The 14,834-nt window shown below is 42.6% G+C and overlaps 1 protein-coding gene across 1 annotated transcript in view; it reads right to left on the bottom strand.

The window, feature by feature from the left end:
* The window catches only part of NOL10 (nucleolar protein 10), an 89,977-nt gene that overhangs the window by 29,236 nt on the left and 45,907 nt on the right, over nt 1-14,834 (bottom strand). The gene's annotated exons all lie outside the window — the stretch shown is intronic.

The following is a 14,834-nucleotide window of genomic DNA, read 5'->3' as shown; positions in this document are numbered from 1 at the left end:
CAAGAAATGCAAGGCATTAAAAAAAATTCAACGTAGGACACTTTTTAAAGAAACTGCTATGATTTTAAACAATTTTAGGACAGTAGCTCGAAGTCAACAAATGTCGATGATAAACGCTACTACAAATAAAGCACTGTGCTAAAACCGAAGAGTTTATCAAGTCTGGCTGGAGCAGAAAATCTAGCGGAACACATGCACACAACACTCAGTTGTGTAAAGCAACAGACTGAGATCACATGGAGTCCGCGGGGAAGACAGGTGGGGGCTGCAATACACGGCAGGCTGGGACCCCGAAAAGCACATACAGAGGGACTTCGGGTGGGAGCGAACTCCTGAGTAAGCTGGGAAAATCGTGAGCCCCTTCAAGGGAGAGCTTGGGCACTTACGCTCCAGGTATGTGCGTCCCATCGTTCATAAAGCAAACGCATAAAGCAAAAGCTCTGCCATCTGCTGGAGTAGAACCTAAGACAGCAACCTCCTCTCTTCTTTTAGACAGAAAGAAAGCACCCTATGGTCGCTTCTCCAGAATATGATCCCCAAGATACTGTCCTCTTGGGAGGGTAGGAACTTCATCTGTTCTAAATGCTGAATTTCGAGTACCTAGAATACTGCCTGCCAAGTAGTACTGTTTTCAATACATATTTCACAAATACATCTATTCTCACATCATGTATGAATGTGTTCATGAATTCCACGTGCACAAAGTACTAAGACCTAAAGGGTCCTGGGGCACTGACCCTGGGGCTCAGTCGGTTAAGCATCTGACTTCGGCTCAGGTCATGACCTCACAGCTCGTGAGCTCAAGCCCCGCGTCGGGCTCGGTGCTGACAGCTCAGAGCCTGGAGCTGCTTTGGATTCTGTCTCCCTCTTTCTCTGTCCCTCCCCTACTTGTACTCTGTCTCTCTCTCTCTCTCTTAATTATAAAAAAACATGTAAAAAAATTAAAAAGAAAAAAGACTTAAAGGGTCCTGTCTGGCACGAGTGTTTTTTAAATTGTTTAATTTTCCTTATTCAGAAAAAAAAAACACTCAAATACTTCTCCATAAAACTACTGGATATGAGAACACTTTTTGGTGAAAGTCAGACTATTTTGCCTCCTATGCGAGGGGACAAAGGTTACCAAATAACCTCATAATAAAGCAGTTTCACCTTTAAAACCCTTCAATCAGTGATAAACATGGGCTTCAAAGACAGTAAGATTATACCGTGCTAACCGACTCTTCTGGAGGGAGGGTGGTGAAGGGCAGGAGTATCAAAATATCATCCCACATCTGAACTTATTTTCACAAAAGTCCTTTTTGATAACGTTCCACGACATTCATCTTGATTAGTTAACTGGATTCTAATGGAATTGTTCTAAACGGCCTCTCAGGGGACAGATCTGGTTACGGTAAATACACTCTGCAATCAAATTCGTGGCCATTAAATTTTACAGGAGGAAATATTTCCATCAAAAACAAAATTTAATCGGGTGGGTTCATTTTATTAATCACATTTCCCTAGTTCCTCTTCAGGGAAAAAAAAAAAAACATCAGAACAACCATAACAAAGTTGAAATTAATGATTTAACTGGCATTAAACTGCAGGTCTACCTAAATTACAGCTCTCCTCAAAGGTCTACCATTAGCTTGTAAAAGCAGTAGTTGGCTTTTGGAGGACTTAACCATATGCACAACTCTCTGGGGTACCCATAAGGACCACAATATCAATTAATGTGTAAAAAGTCCTTGTTTTCACTCAAAATATGTTAAGCCTTCAATTAATCCTTAAAAATATATTCATTTGCTTCCTACATTTCAGGCTTTCCAACTTGAAGAAAGCTTCCTTTTTAACCACTGGTGTCCTATTACTACTCTACGTATCGAAAGCTTCTAGGTTTTCTGTACTGTCGTTAGACTGCTATATTCCATACTTCCGCCACAACTGATTATTGCTCGCTTACCTACATTTTTCTGCACCTTAAGAGTTGTTTCAGAAAGCTGGTGAAGACTCTTCTATTTTGAACTTCTGTTATCTGTTAATGAACTTCTATTTTGAATTTGTAAGAATCTCCTAAAGTCACAAATCAATACAGCAGAGAACCGGAAAGGGACTCTGTGAGCTACTATTAAGGGACACTGTGGGTCCCTCAGCAACTTTCATGATCATCTTATCAATGAATCTAAACAGAAACATGTGGTCCTCCTGAATGGGAAACAATCTTGATCAACATGCCCTGGGAAGGCCTCAACTCCAATGCAGCCAAGTATCTGCTTGCTCTCATCCATGTGAGCAAGAAGAACTGATTTTAAAGTACGTGAAAACACACGCTACGTGCCCAAGATCATCTGTCTCTACGACTACGAACTTCCTTTAAAACGTTACTTATAATAAGCTCAATTTTAAAATTCAAAGTTCTCGTGGGGCGCCTGGGTGGCTCAGTCCGTTAAGCTCCGACTTCGGCTCAGGTCTATGATCTCATGGTTTACGAATTCGAGACCTGCGTCGGGCTCTGTGCTGACGGCTCAGACTCTGGAGCCTGTTTCGGATTCTGGGTCTCCCTCTCTGCTCCTCCCCTGCTCACACTCTCTCTCGAAAATAAACATTAAAATTCAAAGTTCTCATATATTCGGGTAGTGGACAAAAATGACAGAGTGGGGAGAAAAGAGAATGGATTATTAAAATTCTTATGGAGTTGACAGAAGAGGGCGGCCCTCCCACACCCTACTTACGAAAAATCAGTGTCACACACATCCCAAAGCTGGGTTGGGGCAGAAATGAAGATTGAGAGTTTTCTAAAGGGGTGGTTTTTAACAGATTAAGGACAGTTAAAATAACAACAACAAAGTATTATTCCTATTATTAGAGACAAAGAGCCAAACTAGTAGGTCAGTATAAATCTCCTCATTTTTTCCATCTACTTACAAAGCTACTGAGCACAACTAATCTCATCATCTTCCTACCGTCAAATGGTAAGAAAATAACTGATAATGGCAATTAAATTTGAAATTCTTTTATGTTTGTTTATTTCAAGTTTTATATTTAAGTTCCAATTAGTTAACATCTACTGTAGTATTAGTTTTAGGAAGAGAATTTAGTGATTCATCACTTACACTTAACACTCAGTGCCATCATAAGTGCCCTCCCTAAGGCCCATCCCCCATCTAGCCCATCCCCCACCCCCACCCTCCAACAACCCTCAGTTTGTTCTCTTTTATGGTGTCTCTCTTCTGCCCCCCACCCCATGTTCCTCTGTTTCGTTTCCTAAATTCCGCATGAGTGAAATCATATATTTGTCTTTCTCTGACTTATCTCGTTTGGCATAATACACTTTAGTTCATCCACGTGGTTGCAAATGGCAAGATTTCATTCTTTCCTTATGACTGAGTAATACTCCATTGTGTATGGATACATGTTCCTTATCCATTCATTGGGTGATGGACATGTAGGGTCTCTCCGTAATTTAGTTCTTGTAGATAATGCTGCTATAAACATTGGGGTGGACGTGTCCCTTCAATTCAGTATTTTTGTATCATTTGGGTAAATACCTAGTGGTGCAATTGCCGCGTCATAGGGTAGTTTTACTTTCAACTTTCGGGGGAAACTCCAGTGTTCTCCCGTATGGCTGCACCAGTTTCCACTGCCACCGACAGTGCACGACCGGTCCCCCTTCTCCACATCCTCGCCAACACCTGTTGTTTCCTGCGTTGTTCAGTTCGGCCATTCTGACAGGTGTGAGGCCGTATCTCGTTGTTTGTTTTTCCCTGAAATTAGTATCTTGAATTTCTAATGATTTAAAAAAACCTTTAGCAACTGAGAAAATTCTTAATTACTCTACTTGGGAGAACTATACCACAGACAGTAAATACCTCTGAACGAAAATGGGCTTATAAGCTGGGAAACTTCAACGGACATTATTAGCACACACAGAAGTACAGGATGTACCCCAGCACAAACAGTTGATTTCTAAAACTATTCTGTTCCAGAATTCTCAGAATGCATTGCAGCATAGTGTGAAGTAGGGTATCTTTTAATGATAACTGGAAAAAGAATCATGATAGTATAAGAGAGCATAACATCACACGGAAAAATGACTTAAGTATATTGTTAAGAGAATAAAACTAGCTCCAATAAATGTCAGGGCAGATCTTAATTCATTTTTTTTTTTTATTTTTTTTTCAACGTTTATTTATTTTTGGGACAGAGAGAGACAGAGCATGAACGGGCAAGGGGCAGAGAGAGAGGGAGACACAGAATCGGAAACAGGCTCCAGGCTCTGAGCCATCAGCCCAGAGCCCGACACGGGGCTCGAACTCACGGACCGCGAGATCGTGACCTGGCTGAAGTCGGACGCTTAACCGACTGCGCCACTCAGGCGCCCCTCTTAATTCATTTTTAATTCATCACATATTTACTGAGTTCCATGCTTATTATGTTCCACTCCATAAAAACAGGTAGCAGGGCACTTGGGTGGCTCAGTCACTTAAGTGTCTGGCTTTGGTCCAGGTCATGACCTCACAGTTCCTGAGTTTGAGCCCCCCATCAGGTGCTCTCCTGTGAGCACACAGCCCGCTACGGATCCTTTATCCTCCCACTTACTTTCTGCGCCTTCCCTGCTCACTCTGTCAAAAATAATTCAAAAATTAAAAAACAAAAACAACAATCAGGGAGCGAAATAAAACCCCACAGGAAAGGAGTTTCACATATAACAATACTTATGGGGAAGGACTAGATGATTCTCAATTTCCTCAGCCTCATTCATTCATTCAAAAGGTTAAGTGAGCATTTACTAAAGGTCAAGTGCCAAATGTCAAACATATGTAAAACGAGTTTGGAAAACAATGAAATACAACATATAAATGTGATTGGCATCATAGCAGAGAGATTTTCAAATGGTGTCGGGGAGCCCTTCCTTTACTGAGACAGGAACTGAAGATAGCTTTTAAGAAGCCCTCTGAGCTAGGCCTTGAAAAATTCGAAGAGGTTATTACATGTCCAGTAAAACTTAACTAACGTGTGAAATATTTTAAATTCAATGCTGCCAAAATATATATTTTACGCATCATATAAAAGATGCCTAGTTAGAATTATCGGTTTACTTTTTAGTGACCTTATACTACTTTAATCCTTGAACCTCAATTTAAACTCTATTTTATAATGACACCACTGAATAGATAAGCACTACACTTACAAGCAACAATGGAGAGTGTGAAGACACAACAATTTTACTGTCTAACAACCAAAAGTAAATTATCTGTTAGAAGATTCTGTCAGAGAACTGTTTTCAGGACATTCTAAAGTAGATATAAATAGGAGTTTCTGGAACTAGAGCAATGATGAAATCGTATCAAAAACAGCAAAAATCACAATCACTTTAGCAAACAGAGAGTTTCTTCATCCCCCTTTAAGAATTTGAAGTCGCATCTAACCAGAAATCTGTTAGGAGGCCGTAACTCTTTATCAGAAACTACTGGGTCCAGAAAGAACTTGAAGTTCAGATTTTTTGTGCATTTGAAAAAGGTGATGTGGTATGCATACTGTATATTCTATAAAATCTTTGGTGAGGTCTGGGTCAACGGTCCATATTCAGACACATTGCTATCTCTGCAGCAAAACCCATACATATTCATACCAGTGATATGGGATAAAAAAAAAAAAAAAGCCTCATCATTACATGGCAGGTTTGAGTCTCGATGAAGCAAGTCAAGTCAGGTTTTCCCACCAATGAATTATAAAAAAAATTTTCAGGGGTTTATGGACCGCAGAACCGTGGATCAGAGAGAACAGAGGTATGCTGTACTATAAATAAAATGATAAATAAATAAATAAATAAATAATATTATGATGGTTAATTTTTCTAACTGCATAGCCTGCATCTCTAGGGGCAGAATGGGATTTTGCCAACTAAGACCGACTATTCAAAACGTACACTTAAAGGAAAATTTCCTTTCAAACTTTTCCTGCACTACTGGTTGAAAGGCACCACCGGCACCAGCATGTATTTTCAAATTCTGACAGCTGGGGCTTAATAATAACCGACGGTAAGCCCAAAACCAGAGAGACAGCTGGGTGAGCCGAGGGAGTGGCCATGCATTTAAGCATGTAATTGCATTTGCAACATAATGAGCTGCCTAATTGCATACCCAAGTTTACATGCATTTGCGTGAGTAATTATGAGTCACTTACAGGTACTCATAGTGCTTTGTCCTCTCCTTCCTAAAAATCAGATGAGCAAAGGAGCAATTGAATTTCAACATTTTAAAAGGTTGATTTCAAAAAGGAGAAAAATTATTACCTGCCATGATTTGCATTTTGAGTTTTTGAAAAAGCAGTTTAGACACTAGAAGGAAATGATAAGAGAATAAGGCCGAGCGGAACAAATATGTCAGACTGCTCATGCCACTGTCTACTCACTATTAGCCAACCAAACCGACAGTCAGTCTCTGTATGGGAGGCTCTGGGAGTACAGACAAGCATGATATGGAATGCCTGTCACACCCAACGGCTGGGGGAGACAGGATACCCCGAGCAAATATTTAAATACAAAATTAAGACCCATAGGGACAACAACTGGGATTTGATAGTAACGGCGCCGCTAACGACATGCTTTTGTCTCCTCTCCCTCCCAAGCTTAGTTAAAATTCACAGTCCATCAATATAAAGAGGCATTAACCTTCAAGGACAAAAAGAACAAAAGAGGAAAATGCAGCAGTCGAGGGATTTAACGTGGTAAATGCTGGGAGCCTACGGAGGTAGAGAACAGAAAAAGGGGAGTAAATTCTTCCCTGGAGTCCTTGAGACCCAGGACTTCACCTGGGAAACTAGGTCTGAATGGAGGGGAGGCGATGGACGACGAACGCCTACGTTCCCACCAGCCCTTAGGAGACCAGAGGATGATTCTCTGGAGAAAGAGAAGTGGAGACAGCTCCACAAGAGAGGGCAGCAGGCGTGGAGACCTGACTGTGGGGCTGAAATCAGTTCATTAGGTGGCAGTCTGCACGTCCACCAGTGGGACCCTCAGCTCTTTTCTCATCTTCCAGAAAACCAAAAGCCGCCGATGTGGTGCTGCTGCCAGCCTGAACCCCCATGTTCCCATAAAGAAACTGGGGATGCTCCAATGTCTATAGCAGCACGATCAACAACAGCCAAAGTATGGAAGGAGCCCAAATGTCCATTGACCAATGAATGGATAAAGAAGATGTGGTCTATATATGCAACAGAGTATGACTCAGCAATCAAAAAGAATAAATGTTGCCATTTGCAACTACGTGGATGGAACCGGAGGGTATTATGCTAAGTGAAATTAGAGAACAGAGAAAGACAAATATCCTATGACTTCACTCATCTGAGGACTTTAAGGCACAGAACAGATGAATACAAGGGAAGGGAAACGAAAATAATATAAAAACAGGGAGGGGGACAAAACAGAAGAGACTCTTCAATATGGAGAACATGTAACAGAGGGTTACTGGAGGGGTTGTGGAGGGGGGATGGGCTAAATGGGTAAGGGGCTTAAGGAATGGACTCCTGAAATCTTTGTTGCAGTATATGCTAGCTAAGTTGGATGTAAATTTTTTAAAAAAGAAAAAAAGAAAGACACTGGGGGATGCTTCTCTGCAGGGAGTGAAAGATCACCCTACAGTCATTAGCTCAACAGTCAGCATGAAAACTACAGTAGACAAGACCACCACATACAAAGAGCTTCCAATTGGTATTTTAGTGCCTCATTCTTAAACAAGAATAGATCGCCTAAGATCACCATTCATTTATTACACAAATAGTTATATCAGACATTTGTCTCTTCATGGTAGATACGGCACTGAATAAAACAAACAAGAATCTCTACACTCCAGAAAGGAAAACAAAGGAAAGACGGAATTGATAAAGAAGTCTTACAATGCAACAATAAAAAGATAAGCAATTTATCTTAACTTGGCAAAGGAGGGGCACCTGGGTGGTTCATCGGTTAAGCCTCCGACTTTGGCTCAGGTCATGATCTCACGGTTCTCGAGTTTGAGCCCCACACTGGGTTCTGTGCTGACAGCTGGCCTGCTTCGAATGCTGGGTCCCCCTCTCTCTCTGCCCCTCCCCCGCACTCGCTTGCTCGAGCTCTCTCTCTCAAAAATAAATAATAAACATTTAAAAAAAAAAAAAAAAACTTGGCAAAGGATCTGAATAATTTCTCCAAAGATCTGAAGACGGCCAAAAGCAAATGAAAAGAGGTGCCACACCATTGGTCATCGGGAAATGCTAATCAAAACCAAATTAAGGTATCACATCACTCACTTGAATGGCAATACCCAAGAAAATGGAAAGCAACAAGTAATTCTGAGGACGTGGAGAAACTGGAAGCCTCCTATTCTGCTGGTGGGAATGCAAAATGGCGTGCAAAAAACAGCGTGGCCTCTTCAGTTAAGCACGAAGCTGCCATACGATCCAGCCAGTGTAATCCTAAATATGCACACCCAGGAGAACCAAAAGTACATGTCCACACGAAATGCTTACAGCAGCATTACGTGTAGGAGCGGCAACATTTACTTCAAAAGGGAAAGCAGCCCAAACGTCCATCGGCTGATGAGCGGATTAACAGGATGAAGATCCCCAAACCAGATTCCCGTATGAGGGAATGTCATTCGGCAATTAAAAAGGAACGTAGCACTGATCCATGATACAACACGGATGAACCTGGAAAACATGAAGCTAAGTGAAAGAAGCCAAACACAGAAGGTCACATAGTCTCGAACTCCTTTTCTGTGAAATGTCCACACTCCAGGCAAATCCAGAGAAACAGAAGTAGAAGAGTGGCTGCCAGGGGGTGGGGACGGGGGTCAGGGGTCAGGGAGTGACCGGTATGGGGCTTCCTTCTGGTGTGCTACAACGTGCACTTTGACGGTGGAGCTTATTACACAACTCGGAATACACTAAATACTCCTAAATCGTACGCTTTAGAAGGGTTATCACTTACGGCTTGTGAACGGTGTCTCCAAGGAGCCGTTATTTTTAAAAGCCTAATTAAGGATCACACGTTGCACTAGCTTATTATGCCTCTTCAGTCTCCGTTAAGCTAGAAGAGCTCCTCCTGCCCTTCCGAGTTCAGGCCAGCTGATCTGGAGAGGTCTCCACATCTTACGGACTGTTTCTCAGAGTCAGATTCGGTCAAACACTGCCAACGAGGATGCACCGCTGGCCGGTGCCAGAACAACCCTTAAAGCTATTTCGACCTCAAGCATTTGGCTTTTATGGTTACTATTTGTAATGTCACGTGCTTCATGTGTTTTACACTTTTTTTTTTCCTTCGTATTTTGGATTTGGGGTATAAAATGAGCTTACAGGAAAGGGGGCCCGATAAGGGTTCATCTGGGGACCAGATCCCACGAACCAGAGAGGCTACTGAGACTACAGACGGAGAGACCGGAGATGCAAGTAATACTGTACCTGTCCCCCTCCCTCCCCTTCTTCCCGCACCACACATACACAAATCAAGTGGAAAGATGAGCAAAACTGAAGACAGGGACACACTTGAGTTCTTTTCAAAAGGAGCTGTTATCATGAAATTACCTTTCAGCAAACTTCTATGACAAGATACACTCTCCTGTCTCCTTACTTCACCAAGTGCACAGACACACAAACTCAGTCCACTCTCTTCTTTTTTGAAACCATCAACGTTTATTCGAGGTGCCGGAATGTCAAGAAAGCTTCTGGGAAACCAAAGTGACCATTTTTTTTTTGAAAACCGGACACATATATCCACTGGACACGCACTGACTGCATTTAGAACATGGAAGCTTAGCGAAAACCCAGTATTTCTGCTAAATTTAGGAACAGAATCACACTCAAGCGAACCACTGCAATTTAAGAGAGCACTTTATTCCAAACCATGAAATCCCTTCAATAACACAAATCTCTTAAATTTCTCTCTTAAGCAGTCAAAACTGCATTGTAAGTTGCAAACCTAAGCAACTCTTAATTTCTGCTAAAATGCTTTCTGCTTCTGCTTTCCGTGAAATTGCCAACAAAGCCCTACATTCTCAAGAGGAAGAATATCTTCCTACGGTCCCAAACTTCTTCAAAGTCCACTGCTAGTTAAATAGGGAACATCTGTTTCTTTGAAGGCCTCCCACTGCTTCTGTCCTGGAGAGCCTGGCCTCGCACCCCAGCACCCCAGCCCCTACTTCACGGTTACCATCACACGACACTTGAAACCCCGGGTCAAGTTTCCTAGAGCTCACAGCCAGGGTCCACAGTGACAATACCTGCAAGGCAGTGTTAATGTCGGCCGCTTCAGCCTCCGCCTCTCCCAATTTCCTAACCACGCTAAAAATGCTCAACCTTGACGGCTAGGTCTGCGCACACGCACACACACACACACACACACACCCCACGGGCTGAAGGCACCACGCCAGCTCTATCCTGTGAGAACGTATTTATCTTTCTGATCACACACCTGGCAGTGAGCGCTCCCCCAGATCTTGTTTTGTCACCCGGTTCCCGCCAAGGCTCACACAGATGGCTGTCCTGTGTTATCCTGGTGACCACATCGCTAGTTTCCTGGTTCCATCCCACTTCCTTGCAGGCAGAAGAATTTATTTATAACTGTTCTGCACATTCTTATGCTCTCCAATTTGTAATTCTGAAGTCTACGTAAAGACTGGCGGTATATTAATATTTTAAGATATCTAGAAACGGGACCTTGGCAGAAACGAAGGAAGAGGAAATGTTTGAAAATGACAGGTACGCTTTTTCTCGAGGTCCTACGCCTCGACAACGCTATTCCACGAGGATCGAAAAACATTTTGTCCCCCGTTTGCAGTTACCGTTTACCTACACAGTGCCACACACGGAAGTAGGAAATCCTGAAGACATTTTAAATTCAAGCAAAGTAAGATTTCCCATACATCCTTCAAAAAAACCAACGGAGAGCATTATACTGGCAGAGCGAACGAAGAGGGTAAACGAACCCAAAATGGACTCATAATTGAATAACGTGTGGCCAACCGCTACGTATTTAAGTAACTTTCTACGACCCTAAGCAGAACGTCTACTTCGGAGTTCAAATATCTGTATTTCCCACTGAGATGATAAACAGGCATGAGACACATGACAATATTAAAGACCTGATTAGGATCGATGCTGGCGGAGGGGTCTGTGAGAGGGAAGCAGCGTGTACACAGCATTAAGCTTTTTTTTCAGTGAAGTCAGGACAGATCTAAAAACTTCACGTAAAATCTATCTGTAAAAAGAAGGGGGCTTTATAAGAAAAACCATATCCACCATGAAATCTGTAAGCTCAGAATGAATGGAAAGCTATGCAGTCTGGTAGGGGAGTGGGCCAGGGTAACATACGACCCGCATTAGCTGACCAAAATTTTCCCTCTGGGTTCCTTGCCAACCAAGCCAGAAAGACACGCAGGGTAAAGTAAAAAGATACCAATTACTTGATACTGACTTGTCTAGAAATAGAAACTCTCTCCTGGAACTAAAGTCAAGAAGTAAGAGATCTTTCTTTAAGGGACTCCAATACTGAACAATATTTTCTTTAAAAGAGGTTTACAGGGGCGCCTGGGTGGCGCAGTCGGTTAAGCGTCCGACTTCAGCCAGGTCACGATCTCGCGGTCCGTGAGTTCGAGCCCCACATCAGGCTCTGGGCTGATGGCTCAGAGCCTAGAGCCTGTTTCTAGTTCTCTGTCTCCCTCTCTCTCTGCCCCTCCCCTGTTCATGCTCTGTCTCTCTCTGTCCCAAAAATAAATAAAAAAACGTTGAAAAAAAAAATAAAAGAGGTTTACAAAATACACGTCATAGGAGTGTTAAACATCAAATACCATTAAGCTGTGTTTATGAAGGCCAAAGTTATGTGATCCAAGCAAACGGTGTTACGACCTAACTTGACTCCGGAATCATTTAGAGCCATGCTGTCCTATATAGTAGCTGCTAGCCACGTGTGGCTATTTATATTTAATTTAATTAGAATGGAATAAAATTTTAAATCCAGTTCCTCAGGCACACTAAGCACATTTCAAATGCTCAAGAGCCCCATATGGGTAGTGGCTACTATGGTGGGTCGAGCATTCTAGAACACTTCCATCATTGCAGAATGTTCTACCGAACCGTGGTTTACAGAATTGAAAGAAAGGAGATAAATAAACATCCATGAATAGGAAACTAAGTAAATAAACCACCACCACTCTCTAAACGACATACCAGGCACCGATCAAAAAGAATGGGTTTGACTTACGTGCTGATCAGAATGATACACTGTTAAAGGACAAAAAAACCTTTCATAATAATACGCATAATGAGATTCCAATTCTGCTCAAGTACACACGCTTGCGTGTGTAGGGCCTGGGAGCTGAGCAAGGTAGAGAACTGACCTGACCCCGCAAAGAGCTGTACCCCATCTTGTTAATAACGGTACTTGGAGGGGGGATTGGGAAGAACTTTTCCTTTCTATTGTGATTGTCTATTTTTACGTTTGTTTTTTTAATTGGGACATTTTTTTCTAAAGACAAGCAAATAGCACCCCTCAAAGGACTTGAGGCGCAGATACAGGTACGAAGGGTTAGCAAGCCCCCTACAACAGCGAACTGAAACAGCAACTGGTTCGGACAGTCTTTACAAAGGACCCGAAGCCCAGCTCATAACTCAGGATTGAGGTCCTCAGGGAACACCTGGACTGGTATTTGCGATATGGACGGAGATAAGACCTTGAGGAAAGATTTTTTTTTTCTTCCAGAAAATTCAAGAACCTAATGCACTTACAACCTTTGATCCTTTCCACGGAGATGCATCAAAAAAACCCAAAAGATCAAAACTTCTTCCCAGGAAGCACTTTAGCACAATAATACCTGAGGCTCCAGAGTTTTAACTCCTACACATGGGAGAAAGAATTTCAAGACAATCTGATTTGACATTTTTTTTTTAACGTTTATTTTTATTTATTTGAGAGACAGAGAGAGAGAGAGAGAGCATGCACACGCAGGTATGTGTGCCAGCACCAGAGGGGGAGGGGCAGAGAGAGAGAGAGAGAGCGCGCGCGCACACGCCCACGAGAGAAAATCCCAAGCAGGTTCCACGCTGTCAGCACAGAGCCCGACACGGGGCTCGATCCCACAAACTGTGAGACCTGAGCCGAAATCTAGAGTCAGATGCTCAATATAAATATTGAGAGCAGCTTTATTCATAAATGCCCAAACTAGAGGCAACAAGAAGCTCTTCAACAGGTGGAAAAATAAACCAATTGTGGTTCATCCAGAAAACGGAACAGAATTCAGCAACAAAAAGAAATGAGCTACTGAGCCACAAAAAGACACGGAGGGATCGAAGGCATATTAAGTTTAAAAAGCCCATCTGAAAAGGCTACATAGTCTACGATTCCAGCTTTGTGACATTCTAGAAAAGACAATACTGCGTGGACAGTAAAAAGTTCAGTGGTTTCCAGGGGCTTTGCGAGAGCCATCGGGAGGGATAAACAAGGTGGAACACAAGGGGATTTTCGGGAGGGAGGGGGCAGTGCAAACTATACGGTATGATACATAATGGTGGCTACGCATCATTTTACCTTTGTCAAAACACACAGAACGAACAATACCAAGAGTGAACCCTAATAACTTTGGACAATAATGTAGCGTCAACGCAGGTTCACCCAGTGTAACAAACGTACCACCCCGCTACAGGATGTTGACAATGAAGGAGAGTGTATTGTGTGTGAATGTGTGTATGGAGTGTGTGGGAACTCTCTGTCCTTTCAACTCAATTTGGCTGCGAACTTAAAACTGCTCTAAAAAGTACAACTATGAATGAATGAATGAATGACACGACCATGTGCAGACGCACAAGAAACACGGATAGGCAGACCTAACCTTCCTTTCAGTATGCCTCACTATCATTTACACATGATTTCTTTCCAACCAACAATAATGTTCCATTCTTCACGCAGGTAAATACACAACCTAATAAAACATATGAGCCAAGGTGAAGGTCAAATTATTCATTTCCATTTAACAATTTAAAAAAAATGTTTTTTTAATGTTTTATTTATTTTTGAGAGACAGACAGAGTGCAAGCAGGGGAGGGGCAGAGAGAGAGGGAGACTGAATCTAAAGCAGCCTCCAGGCTGAACTGTCAGCACAGAACCCGATGCGGGGCTCGAACCCACAAACTGAGATCATAACCTGATGAACCGACTGAGCCACCCAGGCACCCCTCCGTTCAACAATTTTTAACAACTACCTTCTGGAGCAGCCTGAAGTGCTAGGAAGATAAACCAATCCTACCCCCACTTCTCCCCAAAGCTGAAAATACCGAAGCAAAGAGATAAGTACACGGGGGTTCACTATACTTCTGCTTTTATGCATATCTGAAATTCTTCCATAATAAAATTCTCAAAATCAAGTCAATACCATCCATTCCTTCAGGTCAGCACGTATTCAGTGAGAGCCTGTGAAGCACTAGCCATTGTTCGAGGCACGAGAGCCACAACAAAAAGTAACAACAGAAGTCCTGCCCTTGTGGAGCTTACATCCGAGAACATGGCAGCAGGGGACCAACTTTCTTGGGATTTGAGAACACGAAGTCAAAGACTGCGCGAGTCCTAGACCTTTCTTACCGTTTTCTGTGCATGTCAGAAAACAGAATGTAAAAGAATGCGGCCCAAAATTCTTGCCTATTTGTAGAACTTACCTTGTATTTTTTTTTTACATGTTTATTATTTATTTTTGACAAAGAGACAGCACAAGCATGGGAGCAGGGGAGAGGCGGGGGGGGGCGGTGAGAGGATCTAAAGTGGGCTCTGTGCTGAGAGCAGCAAGTCCACTGCGTGGCTCGAAGTCACGAACCGTGGCATCACGACCTGGGCCAAA

This window comes from Felis catus, chromosome A3 (genome assembly GCF_018350175.1).
Source record: "Felis catus isolate Fca126 chromosome A3, F.catus_Fca126_mat1.0, whole genome shotgun sequence".
Classification (NCBI taxonomy): domain Eukaryota; kingdom Metazoa; phylum Chordata; class Mammalia; order Carnivora; family Felidae; genus Felis; species Felis catus.
This window is presented reverse-complemented; position numbering and strand designations above follow the sequence as displayed.